This window comes from Lepidochelys olivacea (genome assembly GCF_965140295.1).
Source record: "Lepidochelys olivacea isolate rLepOli2 genome assembly, chromosome: 9".
Lineage (NCBI taxonomy): Eukaryota > Metazoa > Chordata > Testudines > Cheloniidae > Lepidochelys > Lepidochelys olivacea.
Genome location: NC_140419.1, coordinates 22234489 through 22250164, shown reverse-complemented (window position 1 = coordinate 22250164; position 15676 = coordinate 22234489). Strand labels below are relative to the sequence as shown.

Sequence of the window (15676 nt, the reverse complement as noted above, 5' to 3'; positions counted from 1 at the left end):
TCACTTTTAGCTCTAAATGGCATCCTTGAAGGCAGCCTTGTCAAAGATTAAATGGGTATGAAAATTGAACTGTTATTATTTTGAATCACATTTGTATACATACTACTTTATGGACAAATGCAGTCCCTGCCCCTTATGGTTTACAGTCTGAATTTAAACATGACTTGACAACTACTGACAAATAATGAGGCTTCAGAAGGAAGGGTACAGGATACAATAATATTAGGTTGTTGCTTTGGTTATCCATGTGCTCATCTTGATGGTTCTGTGTTTTATAAAATGTTTTTGTTGGCTTATTTATTGACTAGCCACTGTCCAGGCTATATACACTGTATATTCTGTGGAAATATGTGGAAGTTTCAATCTTCAGGTTTATGAGTCGGTGTCTTTCATCAGTGGTGAATTCATTTAATTTTTAAAAAATAACCCTGATGCAGCACCATATAGGCTGTTAAATGTTATAAAATAAAGACTTATGTCCTTGCAAGGTCAATGATTAACATAATTCATTTAAAGTGAAATCCCGGTCCCATTGACTTCAGCGGACATCTTGACATTGAGTTCCATCTGGAGTTGAACCACAGACCTAGTCATGAAAAGCTTTGTATTCTATTATTACTAATATCCTGGTGCACCTGCATTATTCTTTATCAAGTGTTTAAACATACATTGAAGCTGCAGTCAGCTATAATGCATTGAACTACAACTCTGTTCTGATCAGACTTACCAATTGGGAAAAAGAAAGAACAGTGTACTTGCCTTTGAAAGCTGCATTAGTAAACAGAGTGAGGAAACCCAAAAAAGACCATTTCTGACAGACTCATTATTTCACTATTGATTTTGCCCCCTAAAATTGAAGGAAGTTCCATTATTCTACTTCTTCATGTTTCTGACCCAGAATCTGAGAGATTCACGTTTACCTCAGGATTGTACCTGAATTTCAATTTACAAAAAAGTATCAAATAATCAGAAAAAATGAGGTAAAATGTGAGCAGATCAAGACAACATGATTGTTAAAATGTAAGTTACCTGTTCATACTACCACTCCCAACATTTCTACCATGGGTGATAGTGCAAAACTGTGAAAGTGAAGAAAGATGTTAGCATACTTATAGGGTAAAATTGTCAAAAGCACTTAAGTGACTTAAGACCCAAAGTCCCATTTTCAAAAATGACTTAGGCACTGAAGAGTTAGTCTTAAATTGCTTTTGAAAATTTTACCCATAATATCTGAGGTCTTCTTTCATATCTTAGCATCAAGCAGCCTTCAGATTTTTTTCTTCTCTACAAGGAAATGCTTTTACCCCTGCATTTGCCTGCTCCATTTCTGCTGTTCTTCCTCAGTGTTTGAACAAAGATGCTGTCCAAGAAATCCCTCTCCTGTGCTGCCAGTTGGTCAGAACTGACACCAGTCTTCTAGTAAAGCTGTGGAGTGGTATCAGAAAGACGCATAAATTGGAGAAATGTACCTAAAATTACATTTTTATGTTTAGTGAACAGGAAAGAAATGAAGAGGCAAAGAAGTTAGTCAAGTGTGCTACAAATCACTTTGTGGTTTGCAGACTGAATTCCTTAAAGACATTCTCATTAAAAGTTCTTGCTCCTAAATGCTGTTCTACCTTCAGAACTGTCTGCATTAATAACCAGTGACTCCACTTGCAAGTTATTCACATGAAATATTGTTCTCATGTCACTGCCACATACAGTGGTTCCATGCTAGGCGAGAGAGAGAGAGAGAGAGAGAGCGCAAGTGCAGCTCACCACAAAAACAATAGAGCAGCCCCATTTAATGCATTGCTAAGAATCATAGGATAACCCACGAATAATCCAACACAGCACATGGGCTATTACACTACCACTGTAGATGAAGTAACATGGGTCTGGAGGGGTAGGCTTTGCAGTTGGGATGCTCAATCCATGCTAGGCTAGCCTAGGCTAACTGCAGTGAAGATTTATCCCAGAGTACAAGAAACGTCAGGCAAAATATATGCTAGTACTGCTTAAATACCAGGTACGTCAGTCTGTTGCTCTGTGATTTCAGCGGAATGCAAGAATGTGAATGGAACATTGTAGGAGCACAGATGCTAGAACAGATGACATGCAAGAAAATGGCTAAAAATCATGAGCAATGGTAAGAGTTGAGCAGCCTTAACTACAGGTATCACTACTAACTCTGCCTAAAATAACAAGAATGTTCTATCTTTCCACCATAAGGGTTGACTCACATTTTAACCATCATGTCTCAATCTGCTCACATTTTACCTCATATTATCTGTTTGATACTTAGCTGTAAATTGAAATTTAGGTACAATCCTGAGGTAAAAGTGAATCTCTCAGATTCTGGATCAGAAACATGAAGTGAAATAATGGAACTTCCTTCATAAGGGTTCTTTTTTTCTACAGTGATCAAGGGCAATAACAAGTGAATGAAATGGGTAAAACATTTAAGCAATGATAATTCTACCATCTTTTAATAACATGACACAAAGATGATAGCAGATGATACAAAATTATTCAAGATAGTTAAGTCCAAAGCTGAGTACAGAGTTATGGGGGGATCTCACAAAACTAGGTTACTGGGCAGATGAAATTGCCAAATGAAATTCAACATTGATAAGTGTACACTGGAAAATATAATCCCAACTACACATATATAATGGGTTTCTACTAAAAAAAAGAAAAGAAAAAGAAAAAGATATTGGCATCACCATGGCGTCTCTGAAAACTAGTGCGCAGCAGCAATCAAAAAGGCTAATGGAATATTAGGAACTATTAGGAAAGGGACAGAAAATAAGACAGAAAATATCATAGTGCCACTATATAAAACCATGGTGCACCCACATTTTCAATACTATGTCCAGTTCTGGTTGCCCCATCTCAAAAAGTATATAGTGAAACTGCCAAAGATTCAGAGAATGGCAACAAAGATGATCAAGGGAATCGAACAGCTTCCATACAAGGAGAGACTAAAAAGATTATGACTGTCAGCTTAGAAAAGAGACGACTATGGGGTGGAGGGTGGGAGATATGATGAGAGGTTTATAAAATCATGAATATTGTGGGAGAAAGTGCTATTTATCCTTTCCCACAATACAAAAACCAGGGGTCACCAGATGAAATGAATAGGCAGTAGGGTTAAAACAAACAATTACATTTTCCACACAACATACAATTAACCTATGGAACTCACTGCCATGGGATGTTGTGATGGACAAATGTATAACTGGGCTCAAAAAAGAACTAGATAAGCTTATGGAAAATAGGGCCATCAATGGCTATTAGCCAAGATGGTCAGGAATGTAATCCCATACTCAGTGCAACCCTAAACCTCTGACTGCCAGAAGCCAGGAGGGGAAGACAGGGATGGGATCACTCCAAATGCCCTGTTGTGTACACTTTCCCTTAAGCTCTAGTACTGGCCATTTTTGGAGTCAGGAAACTGGACTAGGTGGACCGCTGGTGCAAACCATTATTGCAATTCTTATGATAAACTAAAAGATAAAGTTTAACACAATGACCATAATATAATTACTTAATGTTTTAATTGGCATAAGATCCTAAGAAATTCCCAATCAAGTCTGTGGGAACAGAGTCAACTTTCCGTCAATTTAGAATATTCTATCAGAGCCTGATCCTGTAAAGTGGACGCTGAAGGGGATGCCATGCCTTGCAGGATCTAGCCCTAGATCAAACACAAACTGAAAGCAGAAGTAAAAGAAAGGTAAGATCGTCATTCACTGGTGCCCAATTCTACCCTCAGACATATATGCAACTCTCAGCAAAGTCAATGGAAGATCAACGTGCCTATCTCGGAGCAGAATTTGGCTCTTGCTTTGCAAGCTTTACAACACTGAAAGTTATTTGACTTGAAAATGTACAACCATGAAAAAGTGTTATCTGGCATTTTTGCATGTTATCAATTGAGAAATAGGGAATAGCATATATTGCAAAACAATTTATAAAAATAGATGTCAAAAGGATTGTTGGCTTATCTTACTTTTTACACTGTAAATGTGAAAAACACATCATATTTGAGCTATGAACTTCCTTAAAACAACAGAAATACATTTTTTTGTCTCCACTCCTGTGGTTAAAAATGCCTTCGACAGGTTGAAAGGATTTAGATAATTTGTTTTAGAGAGAGATAAGGGTCTGACATTTAACCCAAACCCAGGTGCATGTGGTTTCTTAAAAAATGTCAAAAGGTCACATGATCTCAATGTACAAAGTCTGAAAAACAAAACTTAGTTGTGTGTCTTAACTGAAATAGACTACAAATGCAAGAAATTTCAAATACAAAATCAGCAACATTTTATAGTCATTAGAGAGGGAAATATTTTAAGAAATAGATATAAAAATAAATATTCTGCAGCTTGTCACACTAGCACTTCTAAACTATATTGCTTTAAAGTAAGTTTAAAAATATCTGGAAGGCTGTATCAGAGTTCAAAGCTTAGTTTATCAAGCCAAACTCAAAAGTAGGTCTGTCTGTATGGCCCCAATTCAGCAAAGTACTTCAGCATGTGAGTAGCCTGACTTCACTAGGCCTGCCTCCTTGGGTTAACCTAGGCATGTGGTTAAGTACTTTGCTGAACCAGGGCCTTTAAGAGTTTAACAGTGCAAATCAGCCAACCTGTAAAAGAGTACACTAGAACATATGTTAAAACATTTTATTACTGTTGTTACGTATTAAACTTTTGTCTTCTTTTTATGTGTGATAACTTGCATGAAAATAAAGGCAAAACATGGCTCTGTCATTAAGTTACACCATGTTTGTATACGTCTCCTTTCTAGAGTGTGGTTAATCTGTAGAAACATTCCAATTTCAGGAGGGGTGGGAGAAACGCCTATGTTAGAACAGGAATGAAGAACATTCAAAAGTGAAAAAGGATCTAGGTAACAAGAGTTGGTTATCTGCATTCTCTTCTCTGAAACACAGAAAGAAACTGATGTATAATGCAAAGCTATCTGTAATCAGCCCTTATGGGGTTCTGCTCTCCAACTACACTTTAAAAATGTCTGAAACTCCTAGGCAGTAATATAATAATTTTGGTATTTCCTTGAGGAGTAGTTAAACAGGTCTTTCCTAAACAAAGGAAACTTCAATTTATGTATAAAAAGTAAACAGGTTCCAGGAGACAGCAAGGAGACAAGGCAAATCTGCATTTCAGCATACACAGGGGAAAAGAAAGAGCATGGGACCACTTTCACTTCCAGACTCCATGTCACCTTCCTTACGGTTTGAATAAACTTTGCTTTGAGGAGTCGTCATAAAAAAAAACCCATTTCAAAGGGTGAGTGGCCTATGAAAGTGAGGGGCAAAATACCCCAAGTTCTCTCTCTCCCTATCTCTTTCACCTAATAAGACAAAGGAAGCAGCCTTTTGAGAGGGATCCTGGCATAAAAATTTGGTTGCTGGGAACCTGTGGTAAGGATTTTACCTTCAACCAAGTCTAGTTTGTTAACTTTTAGCTAAAAGAGAGCATTTAATCTTTATTTCTCTTGTAACCATTTCTGACTTTAATACCTTGTACTTGTACTCACTTAAAATCTCTCTCTTTGTAGTTAAATACCCTTGTTTTATTTTTTAATAAAAACTAATCTGGTGTTGTGTTTAAACTGAATGGTGTTTGATAACTCCAATTAAAGTAGCAAACTGTTCTATATTTGCCCCTTATAGGGGCAACAGACCTATAATACCTGAAGTGTCCAGGAGAGGGTTGAACAGTGCAGAACATACTTTTTAAGGAAAATTCGGGACTGGGAGTGTGTTGGAATCTCCCTGCAAGTATTAACCAAGGGTTCTGGAAGTCAGAGTGTGACTGGTGTGTTGCTCATTGGCTGCTGGGGTCAGAGTTGCTGGACCAGGACTGCAGGTATACATAGACACTCAGGGTGTACCCCCCATGCTAGTAGGCTGTTGGTGAGCAGGCCAGGTTGGGAGCTGCAACAGCAAAACATTGTGAGGTATCCAGGGTTATGGGGCAGGTGGTGACACAACCCCTCACTGGTCTGGACTGCACCCCGGAATGTGACAGTGAGTAAAGAGAGTAGCCATCCGCTGGAGGGTGTCACATGCTGACTGCCAAGAGGTGAATCTATATTGAGCTAAGGGAAAGATCCTGTCATCTTTAGGGCAAGGGGGTAATCCAAAATATCAGGAATACCCCTTGTCTCAGGAGACATATGGTGCTGCTGGTCCCAGACAGAGAAACACTTCCACTTGCCAATGTTACCAGAAAATGTTAAGTCCTTTCTGCTGTTAGTGAGAATGGGATACGCTTTCAGAATGGGAACATTCTAGGTCCGATGCCCATCCAAATACCAACCTGTGAGGTGAAGAACTTCAAAACTGGGATGTCTGACCCTGAGGTTCTCTTGAGTCATAGGTCCAGGAAGGGATGAATGCTGATGAGCGACTGGGTTGACAGATGTAGGTGACCCAAGAACGAGAAATGCCTGGGCCATTTGGGCATGATAAGCTCTGTTCTGACTAATCTTCTGCAGTATTCGAGGAAGCAGTGGGATAGAAGTCAAATAGTCTGTCCAAGGAAATGTGACACTTCTGAGTCTGAGCCCGCCAAAGCCTCTGAACCCAAGCCTGCTTAAACCCAATAGGTCATCCCTGAGCCAGAGAGTGTGATGGATCATCAGAGACTATTACCTGCAGGTCTTGTGATATGCCATAGGTCATTTCACCAGGGTTCAGCCAATCCACAGGTGATCCCAAGGTAGGAACATAGGCTCCAAAAGGAAGCACTCTCTCCTGTCTGCTCAGCATCACTCCCGAGTCAAGAACACTCCCACTGCCAGTAGTTTCAACAGACTGCCCTTGCTCCTACTCCTGCCAGCGCTTGCTTCAGCTTCTGCTGTAGTCTTTGCCTGTTTTCATGCTATCCTGCCCCTACTCCAACCTGCACCTGCTCCTGCCTCAGCCGACCAGACAGCAACTCTGACAGGGAGAAAGAGAGCATTCCCTCTGGAGAACTGGGCCTGAGTTCCCTGGAATAGTATGTGCTGCACTTCCCGTTTGTCTGGGAGGTAGACAGGTCACAGGTAGGGGGTCCCCACTGAGATGCTGTTCACCACTGAGCTGTGGAAATCCCACTCATGATCAGTGGCAAAGTGCCTGCTGAGATTGGCTGCCAGTGAATTCTGGGTTCCTGGGAGGTATATTGCCAATAGGGTAATGTGGTGCTTGATATACCAGTTGCATAAATGGGGGAATGGATCTTCCTCCTACCTGTTTGTTTACGTAGAATATGCTTGTCATATTGTCTGACATTATGAGAACGTGGTGAGACTGGATTAATAGTAAGAATGCCCTGCATGATTCTTGGACTGTTCGGAGGTCTAGAGGTTTATTGCATCCTGACTTCCCAGGGTGTGCAAGTGTCCAGTGCTGTTTGACCGTCCACGTAAGCCCCCCAACCTACCAAAGAGGCATCTGCAATTAGTATTCTGTTGGGTGTGGGGCATAGGAAAGGAGCATGCAACCACGCTTGTGCAAGATTTTTCGACCAAGTCAGAGAGACCCTTGTCTTGGTGCGTATTATCAATACAGTATTCATGCTGTGTTTGCTCAATGTATATTCTGTTCAAAGCCAAGCATGCAGAAACCACATCCCAGACAGACATCAGAAGTGGAGTCTGGTGAACAGTGTTACATAAATACATGATGCCATGTGACCCATGAGAGTAAGGCAAATCTGGACCAACGCCTGACAGTTGTGCATAACCTGATATATCAGGATGCCCATGGCTGGAATCTGTCCACAGTGAGATATGTCCTTGCTCTGATTGAGTCTAAAGTCACTTTTATTAGATCTATAGTCTCGGCTGGAGCCAGAGAAGACTTTTCCATGTTCACAGAGATTCCCAGGGATGCCTGTAGATGGAGTAGCAATGGAATACTTGTTATGACTTCTGGACATATCTTGCCTGTGAGAAGCCAGTCATCTAGATATTTGAATATTGATGTCAAAGTATGAGTCTTTCATATTGAGAACTGTGAACTATATGTCTTTTTCTAGGAATGGCATTATCGATGACAACATAACCATGTGGAATTTTAACTTGCAATTAAAGACACTGAGCTGCCACAGGCCAAGAATGGGTCTCCATTCTCCTGTTGTTTTGGGGACTAGAAAATATTTGGAATAAATCCTTTTACTTAAGGCTGAAGCAGTACCCACTCTATTGCTCCCCATTGGCGGAGGGATTCTACCTCCTGAAGGAGGATCTCCTTGTGAGACTAGTTCCTAAAGAGACATGGGGAAAGAGGTTTTGTAGGAGATGGGGAGAGAAACTCTAAGGCACAGCTGGAATGGATTCTATTCAGCACTCATATGTCTGTTTTTGCTCTCCAGTTGTGGGACATTTGTGCTCGACGTTCTCCAAAGCAGACCTTGGAACCAGGTGGAGACAGCATCAACACTGGTTCACAACTTACAAGCATCCGGGGAGTGGGATGGGAAGCTGGGTACCTGCAGTACAGATGGTTGGAGCAATCCATCTCAGTTTTTGCACCTTCTGCCATTTGTGAGGTGGCTTGTAAGACTGCTGGTGGTAGAAGAACTGTGGTAAAGACCTCAACTTGTAAGATTGCTCATGATTTTTCCTCTTCAGGGTTAGGAGTGGAGGGTTGCCCTGGAGTGTTTTACTGAATGCAAAGACTCCTTTGTCTTCTGGTTGAAAAGATTAATTTTATCAGAGGGCAAGTCCTCCATGGTGTTCTGTACTTCCTTGGAGAACCTCAAAGAGCATACCCAAGTTTCCCAGTGCATCACTATAGCAGTTGTCATGGATCTTGATGCAGAATTGGCAGTGTCAACTGCTGCTTGTAACAGGTTCTTGCCACGAATCTGTCCTTGTCAATAGGGGCTTGAAATTGAACCCTATCCTCCTAGGAAACTTGCCTTCATAGTCCAGGAACTTAGAATAATAAAAACTCACATTTTGCCAGCTTGGCTTGATAGTTGGAAATTCTAAAATAAAGGCTGGTAGAACTAAACACCTTTCTTCTCATAAGAGCTAACCCTTTGGCTCTAAGTCCCAGGCCAGGGAAATTGGAGGATTCACCAGGATGGGAATTATAACTAACCACTATCTAAACTTATTATACTACTAACAATATTAACTAATTATATGAAAACTTGGGAAATATCAATAGGAAAAAAGTCAAAAAGAGGGTCAGTTCTGGACACTGGAGTCTGACTCACGACAGGCAACTGTATGAAAGAACTGGAGAGGCATCAGTCCACACTGCCCCTTTTGCCCTTGGCATAAAACACAAGGAGAGCAAGAGCACATGCGTGGACCAACAGATGCTACTTGCTAGAATTCTCTGATCTCAGGCACATGGAACACTTGTGTACTTACAGAGGAATACACACAGAGATCAGCATTCAAAAAAGAACAGTTACTTACCCTATAGTAACAGAGATTCTTTAACATATGTTGCCTAAAGATTCCACTCTCAGTGCAGATGCACCCCACGTACATAGATTAGATTGGATTTTTTTTTAATAGCAGTGTCTGCTGTGGCCGTGCCTACACGCTGTACACCCTCTCACTTCCCATAGCAGGAAGTATAATGTGCAAGGTAGCACCAAACCACACTCACTTCCTTCACTAGTAAGAATCCCAGGAGCAGGAATCCAAACACCATGGACAGAGGGTGGGACTGAGTTGTGTTATCAATACACATTCTCAAAGAGCTACAGTTACTAGGGTAAGCAACACTTCTTTCTTCTTCAAGTGAATGTCCACAGAGATTCTACTCATGGTGACTGACAAACAGTTATCCCAGTGTCAGAAGTTGAATATGTGGAGGCCTACTTGAAGAGTGACTCAGGACTGCCCTACCAAAGTTCATATCCAATCTGAAAGTCTGCATCAGGAAATAATGGAATCTGTGAACCAAACTCCACATTGCTGCTCTGTATATTTCTGGTATGGGGACATTCACCAGACAGGACACGGAGACTGCCAGGGTAGAGGTGGAGTGAGTCCTAACTTGCCCGGGGGGGGGGTCTTTCCTGGGGTATAATAAAAGCCTTAATACAGCAAAAGGCCCATTTAGATATTCTCTCAGACAGTGGTTTTCAAACTTTGTATTAGTGACCCCATTCACACAGGAAGCCTCAGAGTGTGATCCCCTTTTACAAATTTAAACTGCGGGGGGAGTAATTTAATTTAATGGGAGCTTGGGGCTGCCAACCACACAGAGCTGATAGCTCCTGACCCCCATGTAACCATCTTGCAACCCCCAGTTTGAGAACCCCTACTCTAGGAAGATATTGGTTAACCGTAACCCTTTCAGCAAATGCCACAAAGCATCTACATTTGTATCTGAATGGTTTGGTTCTGTCAAAATAAAAAGATAGTGTTCTCACAACATTCAAAATGTGGTGTTTTTCACTCAGAGAGGGATGTGGTTTCAGGAAGAAAACTGGGAGGTGAATAGATTGGTTGATGTGAAATCCAAGACCACCTGAGAACCTTCAGGTGCGGCCTGGATTCTGTCTTTGTGGAACAGTGTATATGGTGGGTCTGCCCTGAAAGTCTGAATCTCCCCTATCCATCTAGCAGACATGATAACCACCAGGAAGGCAGTTTTCACTGGAAGGTGGTAGAAACAGCACATAGCCAGAGGCTCAAATGGGAACCCATCAGTCCTGTCAGCATCAAGGTGTGGTCTCATGATGGATAAATCTCTGGAATGGATGGAAACATATTAATGAGCCCTTTGAGAAATCACACCACCATTGGGTGCAAGGAAACAATGTATCCCTAACAGGGGGTAACCAGTAGATACTGTTGCTAGATGCATCCAAATCAAAATAAGAATCCAGTTTGTTTAAAGGGAGTAAATATTCTAACATAGCATGTTACTGGTGAAAGTTGATGTTACATTGCCCAGAAGAGAATCTCTTCAATTTGATCTATATGTTAACCTGGTTCAGGATTTCCTGCTGTGAATGAGAACGTCCTGCTTGCAGGAGAGCAGCTTCCCTCTCCAGGAGTCATCCTGCCAACATCCCAGGTGGTCAGGTGCAGGGACATCATATCCAGAAAAAGGATGTGCCCACTGTTTTGTGAGATCAAGTCTGATAAGACTAGTTAGGTGACAGACCATTCAACTGAAAGGTTCATTAGCTCAGAGAACCAAAACTGCTTGGCCTATGCTGAAGGCAGGGTGGATAAAAAAAATCACTGATTTTAAAAAAAGAATTTTTACAATGTAAATTAAATACAGATGTTTTTTGTTTGTTTGTTTGTTTGTTTTACAGATAAACCTATTTGAAATTGAAAATCTATGTTGAGGCCTAAATTTATTATAATCTATTAAAATAATCTAAATTAAATACACAAAATAAAACATAGCAGTACGTTTCCTGCCAAATTTTCCAGAAAGTCAACCCCATGAACTGGTGGAAGTCACTGGCTAAAGACCTGGAATCAGAGTTGGTTGAAGTGCTAAACATTATCAAAATGTTTTGACTTTAAAACTAAGGATGTATTATCTGGAATTAGTGAATTGAACTGGTTGTTGCTGGTCACCATGTCCTGCAAGGTTTTAGACTAGTAGATCTCAACCGCACGCCTAGTTTCTACAGCTTTTGACAGCAGTAGCCTTTCTGTAGGTGCAAAAAGATTTTTTTTTTTTTACAGTCTATTCAACTAGATCATTTCACTGACTAGTTCACTCAAAGTTAAGAAACCAATCTGGTGCTAAAAAGCAGGAAAGCTTATTTTCCACGACCAATCTAGGAGTAAAAACAAGGTGCGAGAGTATGAGATCTACTAGTCTAAAACCATAGGTGACACATGGTGGAGGGAGATATCAGGGTCAAGCGTCCACCCCCCAGATTTCTGCTTGGCCTGCCTGGTGGGATGGGAGGTGCTCCCTTCTCCTGCTTCACCTGGGGCCCAGCATGCTCAGCCCCTCTTCCTTGCAGCCAGGCCTGGGTGGGGAGCGGAACCAGCCACTTCTCACGCCGGCTGCCCTGGGTCGCTGCTCTGTACAGCACAGCAGTTGCCTGACATAGATTGAGAGAGCCTTGCTGGCTCTCTTAATGTATCTCAGGCAGCTGCTGAGATGTGTCCTCCCCTTCAGATTGTGACCCACGCAGTATCGGGAGGCACGAGTCATCTATGTATAAAACCTTGAAGGATATGGTGACCAGAAACATCAGTTAAATTCACTAACCACAGATAATATGTCCTTAGTTTTAAAAGCAAAACATTTTGATAATGTTTTTCTTATGTATCCAGCACACTTAAGGTAACTTTACTCAATAAAAACATAATACAATGAAGTTTTTGTACATTTTTAATTGAATTTGAATTTCCATCCAAATACAGCTTGACACAAATTGCAAGCAAAAATTTAATCATCATCTAGTAATAAGTTAAGCTACATAATTGCTTAAATAAATGCACATGGATATAGAGTGATCTCCTGGTTAGTAAAAAGGACCACATTTAGTGTAATGGTTATATTTAGCTGCAAAACAACTATTTTAATAGTTATGACCCAATGAGCACCAACTTATCTTTAGGGAAACAACTAAAAAGTACAAATGCAAAAGGTGACTAAAATCTATGATTTAAATAAAGGTTTCATACTTCCTGATTTAAATCATGAATAAAATTGGTGATTATATAATTTTTTATTTAAATCAACCAATCCTGACTAGTGGCAGCACAATAACTCATCTAGCGTCTTCTCTTAGTTTCCTCAGAGCTGTGGGTATTTTCGGGATGCAAGGAAAAGCTAGAGGTCCGTGGGAACAGAAAATAATCTTATATGAAGTCTTAGCTTGCACTTTCTTTGGAGCAATACATTTGGCAGTAAGAATCCTTGAGAACAGGTCCACCTGTGGAAAACACCATCTCCGAAGTCCTTCTGGATGTCTTCTGGTCTCGAGGGACCACTTGTGGTTCCCAGGCCTCTACTAACACAGTCTGCCAGTATGTTCTAGAGGCTCCGGAGATGCAGACCCACTGATGTAATGTGATGTTCAATGTACTAGTCCAAAGGTCTCCAGAGGGGAGGATCTAGTACTTTTGCCACTTGATGGAGTGCACCACAGTGTATTGTCCATGAAGACATGAATCATCAGGCCTTTGAGTAGGGTGGGAAGGCCTTGTATAAGAATCTGATAGCCTTGAGTTTCAAGACATTTATGTGGAGGGTGGTCTCCTGAGACAACCATCTCTCCAGAATCTTCAGCCATGCCACACAAGTCCCCCAAACCTTGAATGAAAGAGTCCATGGCAAGTATCTTGGTTGGCTGTGCCAGTGAGAAGGACATTCCTTTGTATACTTGGGTTGGATCAGTCCATCAGTTTAAGGAGGAGAGAACTCTGTGAGGTCGGTGACCAGTGGTCCATGGTGTATCTTTTTGGCAGATATATAGATCTCAACAACCCTTGCAGAAGGCATAAGTGAAGTCATGTGACAAGTCCTCATCTGTGTGCTGAGGTGAGACCATAATTGATTGATTAATTCTATTGTAGTAAGAAACCTATTGATGGGGATACGCTCATGCTGACTTTGAATTGAACAATGCCCCTATGAATTCTATTCTCTAGATTGGGCTCAGAGTTAACTTCTTCTGGTTGACCTGAAAGACCAAGTTGGTGAAGAGTTCCATTGTCTTTTACGGCGAATCTGTCACATGCTGATGAGACTTCTCTAGCACCAGCGTGCCATTTTGGTAGGGGTATACCTAGATCCCTTGTTGTCTAAGATGTTCTGCTACCAGAGCTAGGACCTCGGTGTATACTCACAGCGCCATGGAGTGGCCAAAAGATAAGACCCTGTATTGATAATGGGAGGCTTCTACCAAGGATTGTAAGTACTTCCTGTGCACTGGGTATATGGAGATGCAGAAGTAGGCATCTTAGAGGTCAAGAGCCACTACCCTGTCCATGGAGTCAAGAGCAGGGATTATGGAGGCAAGGGTGATCATGTGGAATCTGAAGAGATAAACAAAGGCATTGAGGTTAAAAAGATCAAGGAGGGATATCTATCCACTTTTCTTCTTTGGGATGAAAAAGGTACCAATGGACTCAGAGGGACTTTGAACTAACATATGTATCAACATCAGGGGGCAGGTGTGAAACAGAGGCCCACTGGTGCCAACTGCCAAAGAGGTCACTGTTTTGTGTCAGCAACACCTATCAGGCCTGACAAACTCACTACACATAACACGTAGCTTTCATAGTATTTACCTATAAAATAGGTCTGAGGTATCAAATGAAAGCTCATATCATATTGGTCATCATAAGCATTGCAAGATGTATGTAAGGTCAATGTGTAAGGAGTTATATATACTTTCCAAAAATGTTTTAAACTGTGTCAACAGGAAGGGTTGGCAAGCTGCTTTTACCAAAGGGACATGGAATCTCCAGCTTCAATTCATATGTAGATGAAGCATTGTAAAACAAACACAAAGTAGGCCCCATTTACATGTGAAAGTTAAGAGGAGAAACAGGTGGACAGGGTGGATGTGAAACAAATAGGAGTATGGGGAGACACTTTGGTTCCAACACTTCAGGAAGAAAAGCACAGGGAGTCATCCTGAGTCTGGGGGACAAAACCAGTAGACTTTGGGGAATAAGAAGATGGCACAAAGACCCCTCATTTATCCTGTACTTGAGGGGGCAACCAGGCAGTGAAAACAGGATCTCAACCAATTGCAGTTTAAATGCTGCAAGAAAGGGCTTAGGTGAGAAATTGCTTTAGACAAGGTAAGCCTGTTAAACTTAAGTGTTAGTCGAGAAGCAGCATGTTATACTTCTGTTTTATTTGTGACCTGTTCTTATTACTCTCAGCTCACTATCTCTTAAATCTTTACTTTTGTTAATAAACTTATATTTGTTTTTACTACAAATAGATTATAGTGCTGTGTTATATTATATACAGTGATAGGGGCTGGACACTTAAGGGGGGGCACTTTCAGAGTGGCTCAGGAGCTGGGTGCACCTATTGTTAACTTGCAAGGGAAAGTAGGGGCACGCAAACTTCTGAGGAGGGTGCTTGAGTGGCTAAAGGGCTGACCGTGTCGGGGAGCTGACATCCAGCTACCACAAGAAAGATTTCCTCCCACTGGAGGAAGAGGAGTAACAAAGTGACTCACAGTCTAGGGCACCTTGAGAAATGGTTACAAATGGGGAAAGAATTGGTTGCCTCTAAACTTCTGAGGTACCTCCTCCAACACTTCCAGTTGTATTGGGGAGTCTATTTCTTGTTTTATTAGATTGTCACGGGAGGGGTCCCTGAAGAGGGTTATGGATGGAGGGAAAGGGATAGGAACAGCCTCAAACTGTATACAATAATCTCCCTTTATGATTGTCAAGGTTTCTTCCCCACTCTGAACTCTAGGGTACAGATGTGGGGACCTGCATGAAAACCTCCTAAGCTTATTTTTACCAGCTTCGGTTAAAACTTCCCCAAGGTACCAACTATTTTCCTTTTTCCCTTGGACCTTATTGCTGCCACCACCAAGCATCTAACAGATATATAACAGGGAAAGAGCCCGCTTGGAAATGTCTTTCCCCTCAAAATCCTCCCCAAACCCTACACCCCCTTTCCTGGGGAAGGCTGGATAAAAATCCTCACCAATTTGCATAGGTGAACACAGACCCAAACCCTTGGATCTTA

General features: G+C 41.4%; 1 protein-coding gene across 3 annotated transcripts in view; it reads right to left on the bottom strand.

Annotated features, from left to right (window-relative positions):
• The window catches only part of IFT80 (intraflagellar transport 80), a 147739-nt gene that overhangs the window by 82618 nt on the left and 49445 nt on the right, over positions 1 to 15676 (bottom strand). The window lies entirely within an intron of this gene.